This window comes from Neopelma chrysocephalum, unplaced genomic scaffold (genome assembly GCF_003984885.1).
Source record: "Neopelma chrysocephalum unplaced genomic scaffold, ASM398488v2 Primary Assembly neopelma1_143, whole genome shotgun sequence".
In the NCBI taxonomy this organism is placed as follows: Eukaryota; Metazoa; Chordata; class Aves; order Passeriformes; family Pipridae; genus Neopelma; species Neopelma chrysocephalum.
Genome location: NW_020897805.1, coordinates 2,226,043 through 2,243,745, shown reverse-complemented (window position 1 = coordinate 2,243,745; position 17,703 = coordinate 2,226,043). Strand labels below are relative to the sequence as shown.

Here is a 17,703-nt window from a genome sequence, read left to right as displayed (position 1 = left end):
CCCGCAGCAGCCAGCAATTCCTTAGAGGCATTTATAAAACCAAAAGAGAAATGTGAGAGCTATGAGAAACACGACGAGAAACATGCCCGGAGACATGACATGGAATGATAACGTTTATCTATATACATTAGTGATAAACATAGAATGTCAATAAGGATGCCTAGAGATACAAGCAAATGTGGTGTATTTTATTCATATGGTGCTACCCATAATGAGAGAAGCACAAGTGGTTTATTAATTAATAGAGGATTACATTCTTTCAGGTGTGGGTTAAACACAGCCCGCTGGGAGGGAGTATTGGGCCAGAATGCGTGCTTGAAGCGCTGGGTGTGTTTTCAGAGAGCTGTTTCCAGCAGAAACGCAGAACAATGGGGCGAGCAGGGAGCTTTCGTCATGCCAGCTGCAATCTATTAGGACACGGGGCTCACAGCAGGTGCTAAACTAATGTTCTCCAAAGTTACTTACAGCTCTCTCACCCGTAGCAATCTTCTGCTCGTGAGAAACTGGTCACGGTTTTATTGTAATTTCTGTCTTCCCAAGAAGTATTCAAAGCATGCTCATTTCATAAGATGAGGATGGAGATACAAACTGACAGATGTCTATCTAAGAAGGGATAGTCTTTCCTGGCCCAGTCAAATGTGATTTTTTTCACATTATACTGCGATGTTATAGCAATGCAGTGAATAACAGCAAACCAGTACATAATATTTGTGGGTATATTCATAGAGTTTACCTTCAGGTAGTTCAGGTGACTAAGGTGAGGTAGGTCTCCATAGGCTTTGTAGCTGATGAAGTGCAGTTTCTTCAGAGGTCAGGTCAGAGCAGGAGTTGACCTGAACTTCCCTCAAGAAAAATGTTTTCATAACAGGACAATTCAGGGCTTAGGGAGACCACCCTTCTATGTTTGACATGTAATGACTGGTATGAGGATGGCTCAGCTTTCTTCTTCCCTCCCCACCTTCTATTTGTGTCAAGTCTGGGGTATAACCATGCCTTTATCTGGGTACTGTCTGCTTACATTCTCTATTCCTTTCTGTTCAGATCTTCAGGCTCACATCAGAACAGAGCTCATGTTTGCTGAAAGCACGCTGAGTTCACTTCACTAAATGGCAGGAACTGAATTAAGAGAAACAGTTGAAGCTGGAAGTCCAAAAGTGAACATAGGTAAGGAATAAACCTTTCTGAATTTCAGGAGAGTAATTCTTGTCTCATTCTGTGGTGGCTTAATATATCAACATCACAAGCAATTAAATCCCCTGAGAAACAGGGCAGAAAATATGAAGGTAGAATCCCCATGGCACTCTCTTCACTTCAGAAGAGTGGTTATCAAGTAAACTTATCCCGGGGAATCAATTCCAGAGAGGGAAGAATAATCCAGATTTTAAAAATTATCTGTAACCTTTACTCAATTAATTTTAGTACACCAATACACATAATAAATGAAGAAATGGGTCATGGTTTGATTCAGCAGGAAAAGCAGGGAAGGGACAAGATGCAGGAAGAGGAGGGCTCCCCAGGCCTGGACAGCACCTCTCCTTTCTCCTCCTTGCTCCCAAGGAAGAGGTGCTAGGCCTTGATGCCTTCCTCAAACTCTCCTTCTGAAAGAAGAGTCAACTCTAGAGCAACCAGCTTTCCTCTTTCACATTTGTTGTTCCCTGAGAAGTGCTGTAAAATTGTGAGGAGTTATCTTCTCACTGAACCTTTGACCAAGTTGTGTAGGTGTCTCCTGTTCCTCATTTTCCCTCTAAAACCTGAAAGTTCATATTGTTTCCCAGGACCAACAGCCAAAAACTTTTGCTGTTTTCACTCTGACACAAGGTACAGCAAGATTCAAAACCCCCTTTTTCTACCATTTATCATGTACTTAAGTTTTACTGACATACTGTATTACTTAAATAGATCTAGAAGGCCACCAGGAGAAGTGACTTGGGCTGTGGTGTCACTTTGTTTCCATCAGACTGGTGACAGTTACTGATCAGAAATTCTCTCATGTTTGCAGTGCCAGTTCAGTGCCATTGAATTCCTTTGGTCTGAATATTTGCACCTGGATAGGTGAATGAATTGTAGTTGAATGACTGAACTGAAACTGTGGTTTAGTAGAGAGATATCCAAGCTGGCTGCAAATGAGTTTGTTTTGTTATTCCAAGTAATCTCACAGCAAACAAGGCTGCATGGTCTCTACAAGCATTAAGTGCCTTAGGGAAACAGAAATGCATTAGATGACTTCCAGTTCCTGAGTTCACTGAGCTGGCTGATGGCTAGCACAAGATCTGAAGTGAGGTTTCAGGTGAAAGAAACCCTTGGACCCTCATTATGTGCCCCATCTTAAGACAGAGACTTGGAAAATCTGTAGCCTGGCATTTCTGCCATGACCTACGTCTGACCTCAAAGCTGGACCTGCCTGCACAGGTAGGAAATGCTCAGGCCCAAGGAGTGGGAGGGATGAAACAGGACTGGTTCTGCTACCAAGGGACTTTTGGTAGCTTCAGGGTCAGCATTTATTCACTACTGCATGTCTCAAGGGTTTAGAAGGGCCCTGTTACAAGCCATGTCATCTCTCCAGAATAGAATTGTGAAAAGACAGAGGAAAATCTGGTCTTTATAACTCAAAATTGAAGTGTTTTTGGAAGAACAGTGAATAAAATGAAATGCCTAGTGCAAGACTCAGTGGAACTTATTTGCCCAGTAGATACTGATTAATGACTAGCCATGGGTCTCAAGAGGGAAACTCTGGTACAGACTCATGAACAAGTTTTGTATTTTGAGAGCCACTTTGTGCTTTCCAGTGTTTATTTCCTTTTCCTTATATGTATCTGTGGTTTCATCACTTTGGTCTCTTACCAGAATTTGGCAGAGGTGTAGGCAGGAAGGAAGGGAAAAGACTTGTGAAGAAAAGAGGTGGTCCAGGAAGTGGTACAGGTGACCTTGTAGAAGACACTTTACCTGCTCAGTAGGAGTACAGCATCTAAATGAAAAACATTACTCACAAAATCTCAAGTGTATTATGTAGTCAGGGCTGTTAACAATAGGGTTTTATGTATTTCTCTTTTCTGCACCTGGATTATAGCACAGAGTGAAGAAAATGTATACATCTATAATGAGCTGCACATGTGATTCCAGCCTGTGAACCCCCTGCAGTCATATAGCACTTCTCCAAAACAGAGGTCAGATGCAGTGGGTCCAACCCTGCAGAGAAAGTAGGATCAGATCCACAGTCAGGCAGTTCTTGGGTTACTGTGATTCTTTGTTTCAGTTTTCAGTTCCCAATAAAAAATCATGCTGATTCTTTTAATTTATAGCTGAAGTAACTTGAATGTTTCAGACTAATCGGCCATCCTGACCTAGCAAATTTAAAAAAGAAAACATTCCATTCCAACTAGATGATGACACTGACCCTCTTAAAGAAATACAGGGGTTTTATCATATGGTGGTGCACTGAAAGAGATTGTGAGGTTTGCATTGTTCTGCAGAAGTTGCTATGGTGGAGATATTATTAGTTACAGTGTTCATTTTCACAGCTGATGATAAAATATTAAAACTAAAGAGAAATACCATCCACCACACATTGACTCTGGTGGTCCATAAGTAAACCCCAAAAGATTAGAAGTCACAGAGAGTTAAATAATGCTATAAATATTAGTAACAAGAACTGCTACAGAAGTACTGTTCTATAAGGAAAAGTGTCCCTTACTGTGGTACCCTGATATTCCATATTGATTTTCTCAGTCACAGACATTCATTAGCCTACTAGGAATTTCCACATGCTTAAAATTGCAACCATTCTTGGAAATCTACCCTAAATCTGAGATCCTGGCTCTGTGAGCAGGCTCTTGTGCAAGGTCCTACTAAAAGTAATGGGTCACGGTGCAGGGGCACTGTACGTGGCACTTGCAGAGTCTGAGCTCAGGTGTGCCTGAGGCTTTACATTGCCTTAAGTCTGGTGGTTGTTCTAGTTTGTATCATGTTCTAGTTTGTATCAAGTATAAGTAACATCACAATTAGTCCTTTGACTAGTAAAATGTCTGTTTTGCCAACATGGTTACCATGAAATAGAATAATCGTTTGCAAGTCCTCTCTGCTTATGGTACATTAAGAATGGAGAAGTCTAAATTTACATATGAGCAGTTATGTGTGCTTAAGCCTCTGTCATCTCACATAAAGGATGGGTTAAACCACACATTCAGTATTTGGTTAGTGATTAACAACACAAAAGCTAAGAAAACATCTAGAAGGCATGCCAAAAGATTGACATGACTTGTCATGTCCATAATGATAATAGCTTCTTGTTGTTTGGGTTTTTTTAAGTAGCTCCAACTGGGTATAGAATTTCAAGAATATTTACAACTGCTCTGTGTATTGGAATGCAGCTTCAAAATCAAACTGTGTTGGTTTACAGTTAATTTTGGATTATCGCAGAAAAGATTTTAAGGCAGTCAGAAAATACGTTACAAGTTTGAGGAAAATTTTCCAGTATAAAGTTGTTTTAGATTATTCTATCTTCATCTTGAAAAACATGGTTACTTTTACAGTAAAACATTTTGTATTCTGTCTCTGATGTTAGCCAAGTTACATTTTTTAATCAATTTACTTCTAGCTCTTGAGATAATAACAGGAATGACTGAATAAACCATTAGATTTTGAAATGTAAACAAAAAGATTTCAAATGTTACATTATCACCATTCGTAAAGTTAAAAATATAAAGCTTGCTCTTTAATCTTATTCTCTCAAATTACAGTTTGTATGAGTCCCAGGAATTTCCAGAGTAGCTGATTTTAAGTTGGATGTGATTCATAAAAATTCTTCTACTTTAATGACTCTTGATTACTTGTCAGTTGTTTGTGGTTGGAATCTGAAGCAAATGGTGATCTCATTTCCTTTAGGTATAATTCAGCTGCTCAGGTTTCTTTATTTAAAATTTTGTTCCTTTTCCTTGCTGCCTACTGCTTTTCCTCTTATCTGTGTTATCTCTGCGGGTAGAAGTAGCAGAGTGTTATCTGTTGAGAGCCACTGGACTCCTTCGGATGCTTGTTGGCACCCGCTCGTTGCTTTGTAAGCAGCAGGAGTAGCTGGTGTTTATCTCTGAACTAAGCCAGTGTCACCTTGAGTGCCTGTGAAATCCCCGCTCACTGGGCCCATTCCATCCACACACAGAGAGCAGCTACTTGACAAGTGTTCTTTTTCGTATACAATGCTTTGTTGTTTCAGTGAGCTGTCCGGATACGGATATTTTTTTGAACTGCAATGATCACATCTGAGGATTTCTTCATCAGCTGGATGTGCACCTGCTTTTAAACTATGCTTCAGTTTTAGTATGCTTTTAACCTCTGCTGTCTCGTTTAGCATTCATTGATTATGAAAATCAGCAATCTCTTTGACATTTGTTCAAATTGCCCAGTTGAGACAGCTGATATCTAAAGCAAAAATGAGTCTGAGCTACAGATCTTGCATCCAGATCCTAAATAGTTGAAAATTATGTTTGTGTTTAGATGTAGGCCTATCTTTAGTTGAAACTAAAGTGCTGCTAGCACTGGGGAAAACACAGAAAAGATGATTTCTGAGTGAAGTGAGAAGGCAGAAAGCAAATACAAGTTCTTTAAGACCCCTGGTGGCCTAGTGGTTAGCATGCGGGACTCTCACCGCTGCGACCCAGGTTCGAATCCCAGTCCCCCTGGGCAGATGGAGCCCGTTAGCCCTGTAAGGCCATCCATCTATGAGAAGGTCACTCTAAACAAACCTACGTCCTGAGGACCTCACTGCCATTGTCCAAGCTTGCTTGGCCCTGGCAGATGAACCTTAGGATTAAAGGGTGGGCTCAGTTCAGCGCAGGCTGTGTCTCACCTAAAAAATCCATTGCGCAGGCTGGAAAGGTAAAAGACCTTTCCCCAAATCTTCGTTCACGAAGACTGGCCATTATATTTAAGAGATTAAGTTGTACTTCATTTGGTGATCTTAAATCCCGAAGTAGAATATTTTTCAAGGGAATCCTTTGTCCACCTACCATTTACTGGTCTGGAATAGCACATTGAAATCTAACATTGGAAATGTACAGAAGCAGCTGATTTGGGCTATTATTTCTGCAGCGCGTCAGTCAATCAGATTCACATTCCACGGGAAAACCAACAAACTGAAAGCATGCCAGTTGGCATACTTGTGGAGAAAAAAGATTTTCTAAAATCTGGGGGGAAAAAGCAAATGTTGAGGGTTGAGTTCTGCAAGCTATCCCAGCGATGGCATGTCCAAGGAAGCAGCATAACCTAAATCCCCTGCGCAATACAGCCCAGGCAAGAAGATTGGCACTGTTCATCTCTGTGAAAGGTTGCGTGGAAAGATCATTTAGGGTTCTAATTCCTCCTCCTCTGTCTTTGGCTTTCCTACTCATGAAGGGAGACAAATGCCTAAACTAACATAGACAGTTGTTGATTTTACCAGCTGCCCTGCCAAGCAGCACTAATGCTGTAACAGATTTCTTAGTGGAGAGACAATTAATTGTGCTGCCCTCAGTAGGGTGTGACACTGCCTGCTGTTATTAGCTTGGTCTCTGGGGAGAGCACAGCAGGTCATGCAGGTCTCACACCTCTCAGGTAGAATCCAGGGGTGCAGGATCAGTGGCAGGAAGCCCTGTCTGCCCAGGGGCAGCAGCTGGGCTGAGGGTATCCCTTGCTCACCAGAGATGCAGATCGCTTACAGCCATGGCACAGAATTGTGCTACAATCCTTAAAATGCAGGATTGTTTTGATTGTAAATATTCAAGTACCTTGATGGTGGACAGCAGTATAAATGTCTAAAGCATTACTTATCTAAATAAATACAAGTTAGAGAAAAAATAACTCTGAAATCTTAACATTTTTGACATTAGTAATGGACTGTTCTATGAAGTACTGAAGAAGCCCTGAAGAGAAAAATTCATCAGCTCTGAATTTACAGCTGATGGATAACGTTACCAAATACAGAAAAATGGAAGTGTAGAGAGCTCATAGGGCAGTACTGCCCAGGGTGTCAGGCAGAGTCTCAATACACTTGCAAGTAAACAGCTGTTGAGGATAAAGAGTTTTAAGGAGAAAAAATAAGTTGTTTCCTGGGTACTGTTGAACAACAGCATTTTTCCTGCGTAAGCTCATAAAGAAACTGTGCTGAGAAGAAAGGAGAAACAGAATTAGCTTGGGTGCTCTAATAATAGTGTGTGTCTTGGGTGCTCTAATAATAGTACTTATCTTCCCCACCACCACAACACCACCACTCCTTCGGATGTTTTGGCTGCATTCTTCCTTTTTTTCTAGTTAGCTTCCTGTAACTTATTTGTAGTATAGACACTGCGCTACTTTCCCTAATCTTTGTTTGCTGATTGATTGTTCAAGTTTGTAGACTTTGAGTAAATACACCTCTAAAGAAAGTTGTGCTAGCTCTCCTGCAGGAACTTGAACACCTATCCTGTCCATAGCAGTTGCAGCTTTTATGGACAATCAAAGAGGACAAGAAAAAAAAGAAAAAGAAAAAAGAAAAAGAGAGATTACAGAGCCTTCTCATATATGATAAGCTCAACAGAAAACCAAAACCTTAAAAAATAAGTTTTGTTTGCAAAATAGGCCTTTTTTTCATCCTTGTACAATGTCTTCCAGAAGGACATTCTGGCATATAGTGACCTATCATCAGTACTACCATGGGTATTCCTGCCAGAAAACAGAAATACTTACTTTCTGTCTCCATGGCTTTTTCTTGGCCATACTGACTCTTTATGCCATTCTGTGATTTTGGTTAGAACTGTTGGAAATGGCAGTGTTTTCTTTCTTTGGAAATGTGTGTTTTTGACCAAAATATCTCAAACTGAAATACAACAAAGCCTCCATTATGGGGAATTTTTGGAGTGCATCTTCCCTCTGTTGCCCAAGAGGCGTGAGGAGTGTGCTCACTTCTTTCTGCGGACCAAGCAGCGAGTGAGACAGGCATTTACAGGGAAGATGGAGAAGACAAGGTATAGAGCAAGACTCCAAGCTAATAAATCTGTAAGATTCGGCATCTTGGGCTGCAAGCCAGTGCTGTTGTAGTCATGATCAGAAAGGTAGGGAGGAAAGTGGGGAGATAGGGGAAAGAGGCAGCAATAAATGTTGTTTGCCAGGAGAAGGGCAAGAAAAAAATGTCGTGATAAATGGAAGCAGAACCCACTGCTGGAAAAGGCTATCCATGGACTTGATATCAAAAAAGTTACTGTGTGGACAGGGGAGGCTGGCCACACAGGGTATTGAGGAGTCAGCATCCAGAGGATGAATGTGAGAGGATAGGCCTGGAGGGCACAGGTCTGAGTGTGCTCTGAGAGTGAAAACAAATTACGTATAGTTGACTCAGTGAAGAACAGGCAGATGATACAGGATGATTTGTCAAAGAGGATTCCACAAGAGATACCTTTGCAGGAGATTTTCTGAGTGCAGGCAAGAGAAGCGTCATTGTGTTTTTCAAGGTTTCTGGCAGGCAGAAAAGTTGCTTTGCTTTCAATGACAGCCAAAGAAGGTGGAAAACTGTGGTCTTGGACTCAAAAGGACCGGGAAAAATAGAAATCTGTTATAATTGAGATTGATCTCATGAAAGGTCTTACAAAAAGGTGATTGCAGAGAGATGTGAATTTGCTCTTTGACAGAGTTTACAGAAATTTTACAGTAGAGGGGTAACATCACCCACATAGGGACAGCAAATTAGTTGGTGTTTCCAAGTGAATAAAATGAAGGAAAAAAGGAAACCAAAAGAGAGCCATTTTAAAGCAAAAAAATGTTGAGTTAGAAGAGTATGAAGAGAGTCAGTGAAGAAGAGAGTATTAGAACTTGGCCAGTGATGGGTAAAGGTAGCTTCCCAAGCCCAGACAAACAAGGACAGAACTTTGCCCCTGAGCAGTCCTGTTTAGAATATGCTTGTTCTCCATGCAAAGGACAGATGAAGATTGGAAGAAGCCTAAACTGGAGTTGGAGGAGAAACTCCACTGTTAAGTTTGTGTTTGGCGAGCTCTGAAGAGATCAATATGTGATGGAGTTGCAAGTAGTGTATATAGTGGGATATTTTTAAGGTAAGACTTACTGTAGGAAAGAACTGGATTTCCCCTCACAGCACCTGGTGAGGCACATTCATGTTGCAGTGCAATAGGGAAGCTTTTGCAGCCCATGTGAATTCCCCTGAAATAAATGGAAATTTCTAACATAGTCTGTGTAATACAATTCATTATATGGAACTACTTCTATGAATAAGAATTACTCAGTGGGAGTAAGGAACGTCAGGACAAATCCTAGGCTACTGTATTATGCTGTATTGAATATTACTTAAAATCACCTTGTACTGCACTGAATATTATTTAAAAGAAAATTAGCTTAGGGAGATGCTTGTTTCCAGTTCATTTCAATGGAATAGGTCTGGGGACCAAAATACCTACTAAATCAGAGACCCAAACTCTCTTCTGAAACACATGTCTATAAGCTCAGTTGCTCCATAACATTTTTATATTGCTCTAACAGGAATCAGCATTTGGCCCATAATAAGTAATCACTGTTTTCTTGTATCCACTAAATTATAGAAAAAGCCCACTGTAGAACATATGTTCCAGTGGAACAGTGTTTCCTGAAAGCTGTTGGGCATTAGATCTCTGTTTCCCTCTCTTCAGGGCCTCATTCTCATCAGAAAAAGGTGAAGAATGACTTCTGCCCTACACTACCCTTTTCACAAAGGCTAGAAATTCATACCTTAAGCTGACAAGAGCCTGGAATTGCAATATTTCCTTTCAGGGTAACTGCAAAAAGTGAGTGCTGCTGCTGCTGGTCTTAGAAGCTAACTTGTTATGTCTTAAGAGGAGGAAGACAGTTTCTGGTACGGGTACTGAATGTCATTTTGCAATGGTTCTACAAATAAAGCAAAGGACCTGTTAAATGTTTTTAGGGGGTGCTCTCATGGAACATAAGGACATCAAATGCCTACTTTAGGCATTCTGAACCAGGCCAAGAACCTTTTTTTTCTTTTAGTGTTTCCATACCTGAATTTGATACATGTGGAAATTAAGCTCATAGAGTGATGATTTTCAATTTAAGTTCCAATAAAGGCAATGTAGGCTACTAGGTCACTTGTTTGCTTCAGATAGTTGTAGGTGATTAATTGCTATTCCTGCCTTTTGTTCTTCCCCCTCTGTGATTCATAATGCAAAAGGAATTTATCCTGTCTTTCGCAGTATGGTGATATATTAGTAGGTGATTCCACAATAGTATTCAGTGCCAAGCAGAGGTGTTTGCTTTGATCCCCAAAGCATGTCACTAAATTAACTTGAGATAATTCCTGAAAGTGAGGTTTATTAAACTGACAGTGCTGCCCAGTTATGGTTTCACAGCTCTCCATTCTGTAGCAAGATAATTTGGCACACTTGGAGCTCTGCGTTTCTCTGCATTGACTTCTATAGGGACGTTTGACATTTTCTCCCTGTCTGTGATAAGTACCGAGGAGACAGCTTCCTAAAAAAACCCCATTAAATGAGAATATACAGAAAAAGAGGAAAGACAAAACCATTTAAGGAACATAAGGAAACCACAGTTTGAGCATGTGACATTCAAGTCTGTGCAAGCATATATCAAGTGTTGTAACTTGAAACAGCCAGTAGAGTCCAGGAGCTGTGACTCATCAGGAGTGCTGAGGCACCTTTGATTTGACAGGTAGTTCTCTGAATCCTGATGTGAAATTTACCTTCTGAAACAACAGAAACACTTATTTTAAATAAGTTTTTCTAGAAAAAGGAGTAAAAAAGCTGAGCAGCTGGAAGTCAACATCATATTTTCTTTTTAGATCTTGATAAAATAAGTGTTTATAAGCACTGCTTTTAAACAGCTGTTTAACAATAAAAGTGTGTCCTTACCTGTTACTCTGTTTAAAGCCTTAGAATGGTAAATCCTATGCAATGACTGAAAGAAACAGTGAACTCCTGAGTTCTGATATAGTATTATTGCCACCTCACCTGTACTGAAACCTGTATTCCACAGCGGCACCATGTTGGGTTGTAACTATGTGAAATTCCACAATAAATACCTAGAACCTGAAGTTTTGGGTGTATAGGAATATTGTGAATGCTATGATCTATTTGGACTGCCTGTATAAGCTAAAATTATATCAACTGCAAAAGATTTAGGACTCTAATTGCCTGGCACATATGCTACCTGCCTTATGTCATCTGAGAGTTTCTAATTTGAATTTTCAAGCTTACCAGTGGTTCTTGTTTTCATCATTCAGGTATGGGATAAGAGGTCAGTGCTGTTACTCTACCAGCAAAATAATGTTCCTTCTGCACTAAACTTCAGAAAGAAATCTGAATGTGTTAGCAATTCATGGTTAGGCTTGTACAATTGTCTTCTCATTCCACTAGTCTCCTTTTGGACAAACTTTTTCAGAAACCTAGTTAACTGAGGCTCCAGACTAGTTAAATCTTCAGTCCCTTTTAGAATGAGAAGTAACTTACTGCTTACTGCTCACTAAAGAAGATGTGAAATATTGGCTGCTTTGGTGAATGTGCAAGTAGTCATACGTATTTTATATAAGCTCTCAAAGGAGAACTTACAACTAGGTTAACAATGAGAAATCTAAACAGAAGTATCCTTTACTTATAGCTTTATTTTGTGCATATTCCTAGGACTTGACAAACGTCTAACTACAACTTGCCAAAATGAGCTAATGAAAATCACAACAGGAGAGTCACAAAACTGTAGGAGAATGCCTAGGCCTGGCAAGGTTGCAAAAACAGCTCTACTGTCCCTGTGCAGCTGAAGTGGTTAGGACTGGCATGCAAGCATAACCTCATGATAAACTCACAGATCCTCACTAGGAATTAATCATTTAGCTACTTGCAGCCAGCAGTCTACCATCAAGAGGAAGAGGCTGTTATCTTTCTTTTGCACGTCATAAGGACAAGTACATTTATCAGCGCTATTGACCAGAGACTTAGCAATGAATTTATGAGCTGATTTCTGTAATTTCTGATAATAGTACCATATAAAATTCCCCCATCAGTACTTTATTTGTTTTGATGACGTGTAATATTACAGTGACCTAAGAGTTGCTTGTTTTGGTTTTGTCTGTTTCTAAAAATGCTGTACAGCCTAAGATATGGAAGTCTGACTCTCAGAAAGTTTGAGCTATCATGAGTTCCTGATAAAGAACAATCATCCTATTCAATAAGATGTCCATTCTGTTATAATGAAGTGCTTTGTAGTGCCATTGAAGAAGGACATAAAGCAAGAGAAGCATAGACATGCTTTCTGAGTTTTAATTGGGATAAAACTCTTATCTTCCTAAGAAGAAAAGAACATCGTATAACACATATCAAATGCTATTGCATTTGAATAACCTAATTCAAAGACTGTGGGATAGAATAGTGTATTTTGAACAAATGCTATACAAACTGTGTGTATTCTGCAACTTTGTTGTCCTAAGTTGTGAGAGTGATTTTCAGCTAAGCAGCCAAGCAGTCCTTCGAAATACTACAGGCAGCAAGAGTCCCTCAGGAAGTGGTATTTGTGATTCAGTCGAAGGCACCTTGCCCACTGAGTCAGTGTTGAGCCAGGATCCAAATGTGTTTCTAGAGTGTGGAATATAAAACTGAAGTCATGACTGTTGTGGCCACTGGGAAATTCACTGAACTATTGACGAGAACAGGGATATTAACCGCAACATCCCAGATTCCAGACAGGGATAATTACAACTTTCCCTCACTTACTTCACTGGGAGAATAATTCTCATTTTCTCTAAGCCCTGTACCATTTTCCTGTGCTTTACAGATCACCATCCTCTAGGCCTGTTGGAAGGATGAGCACCACAACCCAGATGTGCAGTCTGTGCTGGAAATGCCAGATGTGGCACTGCAGTTTTGCAATCTCATGACTTGCTCCAGTTGGAGACTTCAACAGACACCATCACTGTAACTTGTCAGAGCTTTTCCAGCTAATTCAACTTTGCAGCTGAAGGGATGCACTGAGACATTTGCAGTGTATTTCCTCTTCAGGCTCGTGACCCACTAGATGTGCACAGTGACTCAGAACAGCCTTTTCTAAAGAAAGTCTTAATTCATGGATACAAACCTCAGTTTAAACTGAAGATGCTCCACATGTGATCTTTCCTACTGGCTTTCAGATGTCCAATAGAGAATTGTTCTCTACTCAATAGATTTTCTAGTTGTTTTTTTTTTTAGCCCACTGTTATATAGACTTTAACATTTAAAAAAAATAAGTGCTCAAAGCAGATGTCTAATGTCATTCATCCACACATTAATTTATGTGAAGGTTTGTGGCAGCAAATTTGGTATCCAGATTTACAAAGTAATACTAGATGTTGCTGTGAAAAATCACAATTACAAATCTCAAGTTGTCCAACAGGCAGTGTAAGTGCTGTAACCCTGCATGTAGTTGATGACATAGTGCTTAGAGTCGTAAACATTTTCATGTTAATTGTTCACAGAGATCTTTTTGTCCTTTTCATGATGTTCATTTTTTGTAATTATGAAATAATACCTACCTGCATTTGACCTAAGAGAAATTTTAGTAGGACTCTTGGTAACTCCTGTTTTGGATTTCCTAACATTTTGGTTAAAATCATTACTAGCTACATTAGAAATGGGTTGAATTTTGTAGCAGGTAATGTGTTTTGGACCATTTAGTTAGACTCTGCAATCTGTATGTAATGGCTAACTGATTTCTAGGGCTGTGGAACCGATCAAACATTAGATAACTCCTTTAGCAGGTGTTTGTAGGTGAAGTTTGTCAACATGTGAGTTCCTCCCTTAATGTTGGGAATGTGTTTAAACATTAGATGTATCATCTTGGCTAGAAGAAGCACTTCATCAAGGGGTGATGCAGTAGCCTCCAGAGCAGAGAAAGGGACATAAGCATGAAAAATTCATTTCCCTGGACACAACAGTACGAACTCTAAGCACCTGCTGGATCTGGACTTGCAGGTCTAAGTCTCTTTTTTCTTAATGGAGTAAATTATTCTGTCAGAGTGAGGAATAGAATATTATTTAATGTGAGAAAATGTGGCAAGATTTCACTCTGAAACATGATCAGGAAGTTCTCTTGGTGTTATATAGAGAACACATGGATCATGCATAGCACACCAAATAATCCTGGTCTCTCCCCTTCTCCTTTCTTTATCTTTCCTTCACCATCCAAAACAAAATTTTCCACTTGGTCATGAAGGAAGAGAGGGAGCCTGTATGGTACCCCAGGAGAGAAAGCTAGAGGAAGGGCTGGGTCACTTAGTGAATCAAACAGGAGGAGAAGGAAATAGTCAAGAAAAATAAGGCTCTAAATACAGGGCTAAGTATGTTGAAACACTTCTAAAGAGTTGAGGAATGGGAATAATAAAGACAAAGCAGTTTAATCATATGCAATTAGTAAATGGAACTTTCGAAGCCTATGGCCTTGTACGAGACCAACTGCCAGTAACATTAATTTAGAGTGCCAATTCTCACTATCTATTGTACCAGAAATGCCTGTCTTTGTAAAATTCCTGGTACTGCTTCACCCTACAGCCCACCCCCATATCAGCCTGGTTGACCAGAACTACATTTTGATCAGAATTTTACTGATGCCTTCATCTGTCATATCCTGCCTGTTGCAGGACCTTTCTTTGTTGCTTCACTCTCCCTCAGAAATGATGATTTAGGCTGTCTGCATTCTAACACTTACAAAAACCCCCAACAACATAAGAAGTTGATCGTATCATATCCTGTTCCCATGTTGGTGTACTTTGCATGTGCCTATTAATGACTGTTGGAGTTAGAAAACCAAATAATTGTTGGTCTTCGTACTGTGCAAACATACACAAATGTATTTAGTGTTAGCCCATCCTAAGTATTTCTTCACTCATTTTTTCCAGATTTTGCTTGTTCTGAGTGTTGCTTTTAGGGTACTTCTTCAACTAGCACATTTCCTGTAGTTCTGTGAGCATCTGTAGGAGCCAAGCAAGCTCTTTCTGATTATGTTGGGATTTTGTAAGTGTATTGCTCTCATTTTATAGTGCTGAAAAGACTTGCACAGTGCAGAAAATTAAAAACTTTTAAAAGCTCTTCAGTCAGGAATGCTGGTATCTTAGACTTGTATTGCCATAGCATGGAAGCTCACAGAGTGCAGGTGATGAGTTGGCAAGAGCTGTGGGATTACAGACAGTGGAACCCCTCTGCGAATACACTGGCTTCCTGACAAATTCTGCTCTTAAGGGCTAACAAAAAGGAACTGAAAAAAATAGTAACATTGTTATTTTTAGATTTTTTTTTTACTTGGCTATCTCTTTCCTATCCTGGGCTTCCTTTTGGATATCCTTTCAAATCCTGGGCTGCATCAAAAGCAGCGTGGCCAGCAGGCCAAGGGAGGGGGTTCCCCACCTCTAGTTTACTCTGGTGAGACCCCACCTGGAGCACTGCATCCAGCTCTGGAGTCCCCAGCAGAGGAGGAACACTGACCTGTTGGAGCAAGTCCAGGGATGGAGCACCTCTCCAGTGAGGAAAGGCTGAGAGAATTGGGTTTGTTTAGCCTAGAAAAGACAAGGATCTGGGGTGACCTAATTGTGGCCTTCCAGCATCTGACTGGAGCCCACAAGTAAGATGGAGAGAGACCTTTTACAAGGACATGTAGTGACAGGACAAAGGGGAATGGCTTCAAACTGAAAGAGAGTAGGCTTAAATTAAATGTTGGGAAGAAATGCTTTATTGTGAGGGTGGTGATACCCTGGCACAGCTTGTCCGGAGAAGGTGTGGATGCCCCATCCCTGGGAGTGTTCAAGGCCAGGTTAGATGGGGCTCTGATCAACCTGGTCTAGTGGAAGGTGTCCCTGCCCATGGCAGGGGGCTTGGAACTACATGATCTTTTAGGTCCCTTCCAACCCAAACCATTCTATGATTCCTAGCCTTTGAGGGAACTGTGAAGATGTAGATACATGCTGAAGTAGTTAGTTCAAGTTGCGGGGAAGGGTTCAAATACCGTTAGTATTTGAAATCTTTCTGGAAAGGTTTTACATTGCCAAGTATCTAGGCAGGTCAAATCCCTTCTAAGTTTAGCTTTAGGGAGGATTTTTTACAGTCCATCAGAGAAAAGTCATAGAGCAAACAAAACGCATTGTCCCTTCCTGTACTAGGCCTAGTTCACCAACAGGATTTTTTGCTGCTTCCTGCGCTCTGCTATTTCTGAGCCTCATGGGAGTGGCAAAACTATTGTGTATCTGATTAAGAATTGAAAGGGCAGAATTATTTCATCCTCTCCTCGGAAATGCTAGTTGATGATAAAATGGCTAAGAATAGGTAAGATGACACCACTCCTTGATGTCTACTTACATTGCTCTTATACAACTCATTTGCTCACAGTGGACCTCTTTGCTTTATTCAGTCTGCCAGCAAGCAAAAGTCAGGTGCTGTCTTACCTAACTGTAAGAGTTGTAGCCAGGGTACACACAGCTCGATGAAGATTAAGAGAGACTGAAGGTCAAATATTGATAAGAAACATGTCTTGTACCCACAGATCTTTTTAGGTGTATTGAGGCAACTTCCCCATTTTCTTCAGACACATAAACAAGAACACCATGTTCAGTGGCAGGAGGAAATTTCTGTTTCTTTCACTTCCTGGGAAAGTACTTTTTTTAATTGGTTTCTTTTTGGAGGTGCAAGATGAAAACACTACATTTTCACAGTTCCCTTTCCAGCCATGAGATTTCTTTCTGAAGTGTGTGGCAATAGGCATAGTTGCCAGATGAAGACCTCTGTCAGATGCAAACCTCAGTAGACCTGCATATTACTTGTTGTCTACCTGAAGAAGCTCATAGGGGAACACCTTGCCCATCTCTGCCTCACACATTTATTTGCCTTAAATTCTTCTCTGTAAATGCAGGGGGAAAGTAAAGGAAGTTTTTCGAGGTCATAAGCAGTCAGATTGAAGAGTAGGACAGAGACCTGCCCATTATTCAAGTGCTTGAATTTTAAGCCAGAGGTTTCCCAAGCTGCTGCCTGAAGAGGGCTGGGTTGTTATTATGAGTCCTCATTCAGCTATTTCCAGTGGCCTCAAAAACAAACCTAAAATCTTTTGGCACCTACCAATGTGAAAACATACAGAGCAGACAAAGAAGAAAAGGTCAATGATCTCCCCTCCACAATTCAGGGGAGAGGTAAAGTAATTTCCAGGCCCAGTGGGTCAATGTACCCATCAGCAATTATTAGGAATAGTACAAAGGCTGGTGCTGGAAACAACCATATCTTTAGCATTACAGCCATTTATTCATATCAATTACTTCACTTTCCTGCTACTTTTTTGAGTTCCCATGGGTTGGTAGGGAAGTTGTGAATGAGGGGTAGGCATATGTTGACAGCTATGAGAGAAGGTAATGTAGGGCAAGCCCCATATTGAGGTGTGATTCACTCAATCAGGATATTTCTGAAGAGTTTTTTTGTATGTGTTTCATGGACAAAAAGTCAAATAATTTAGAATGGATGATATTAAAATTAAGACAATTTCATGGTCTCTAAGTGAACTTCATACAAATGTAGTTCCTTTTCATTGTTTTTGTTTCAACATAAGATGTTAGAAATGAAAGTCCAGTTTTGACTCTTTTTCTCTGACCTGGCAGAATTGAGTTCTGTTTCTAAGTTTCATTTTTAAATGCTTATGAACAGTCAGTTTCAAAACACAAGAACAACAAGTTGATAGTTTTGACCCTAC

At 40.3% G+C, this 17,703-nt stretch overlaps 1 long non-coding RNA gene across 1 annotated transcript in view; it reads left to right on the top strand.

Annotated features, from left to right (window-relative positions):
- The first annotated feature begins 1,044 nt into the window (after positions 1-1,044).
- Positions 1,045-17,703, top strand: part of LOC113975698 — a 47,681-nt gene continuing 31,022 nt past the window's right edge. The window contains exon 1 of the long non-coding RNA XR_003536892.1: positions 1,045-1,164. This is a non-coding gene — a long non-coding RNA (uncharacterized LOC113975698). The remainder of the gene's footprint in view (positions 1,165-17,703) is intronic.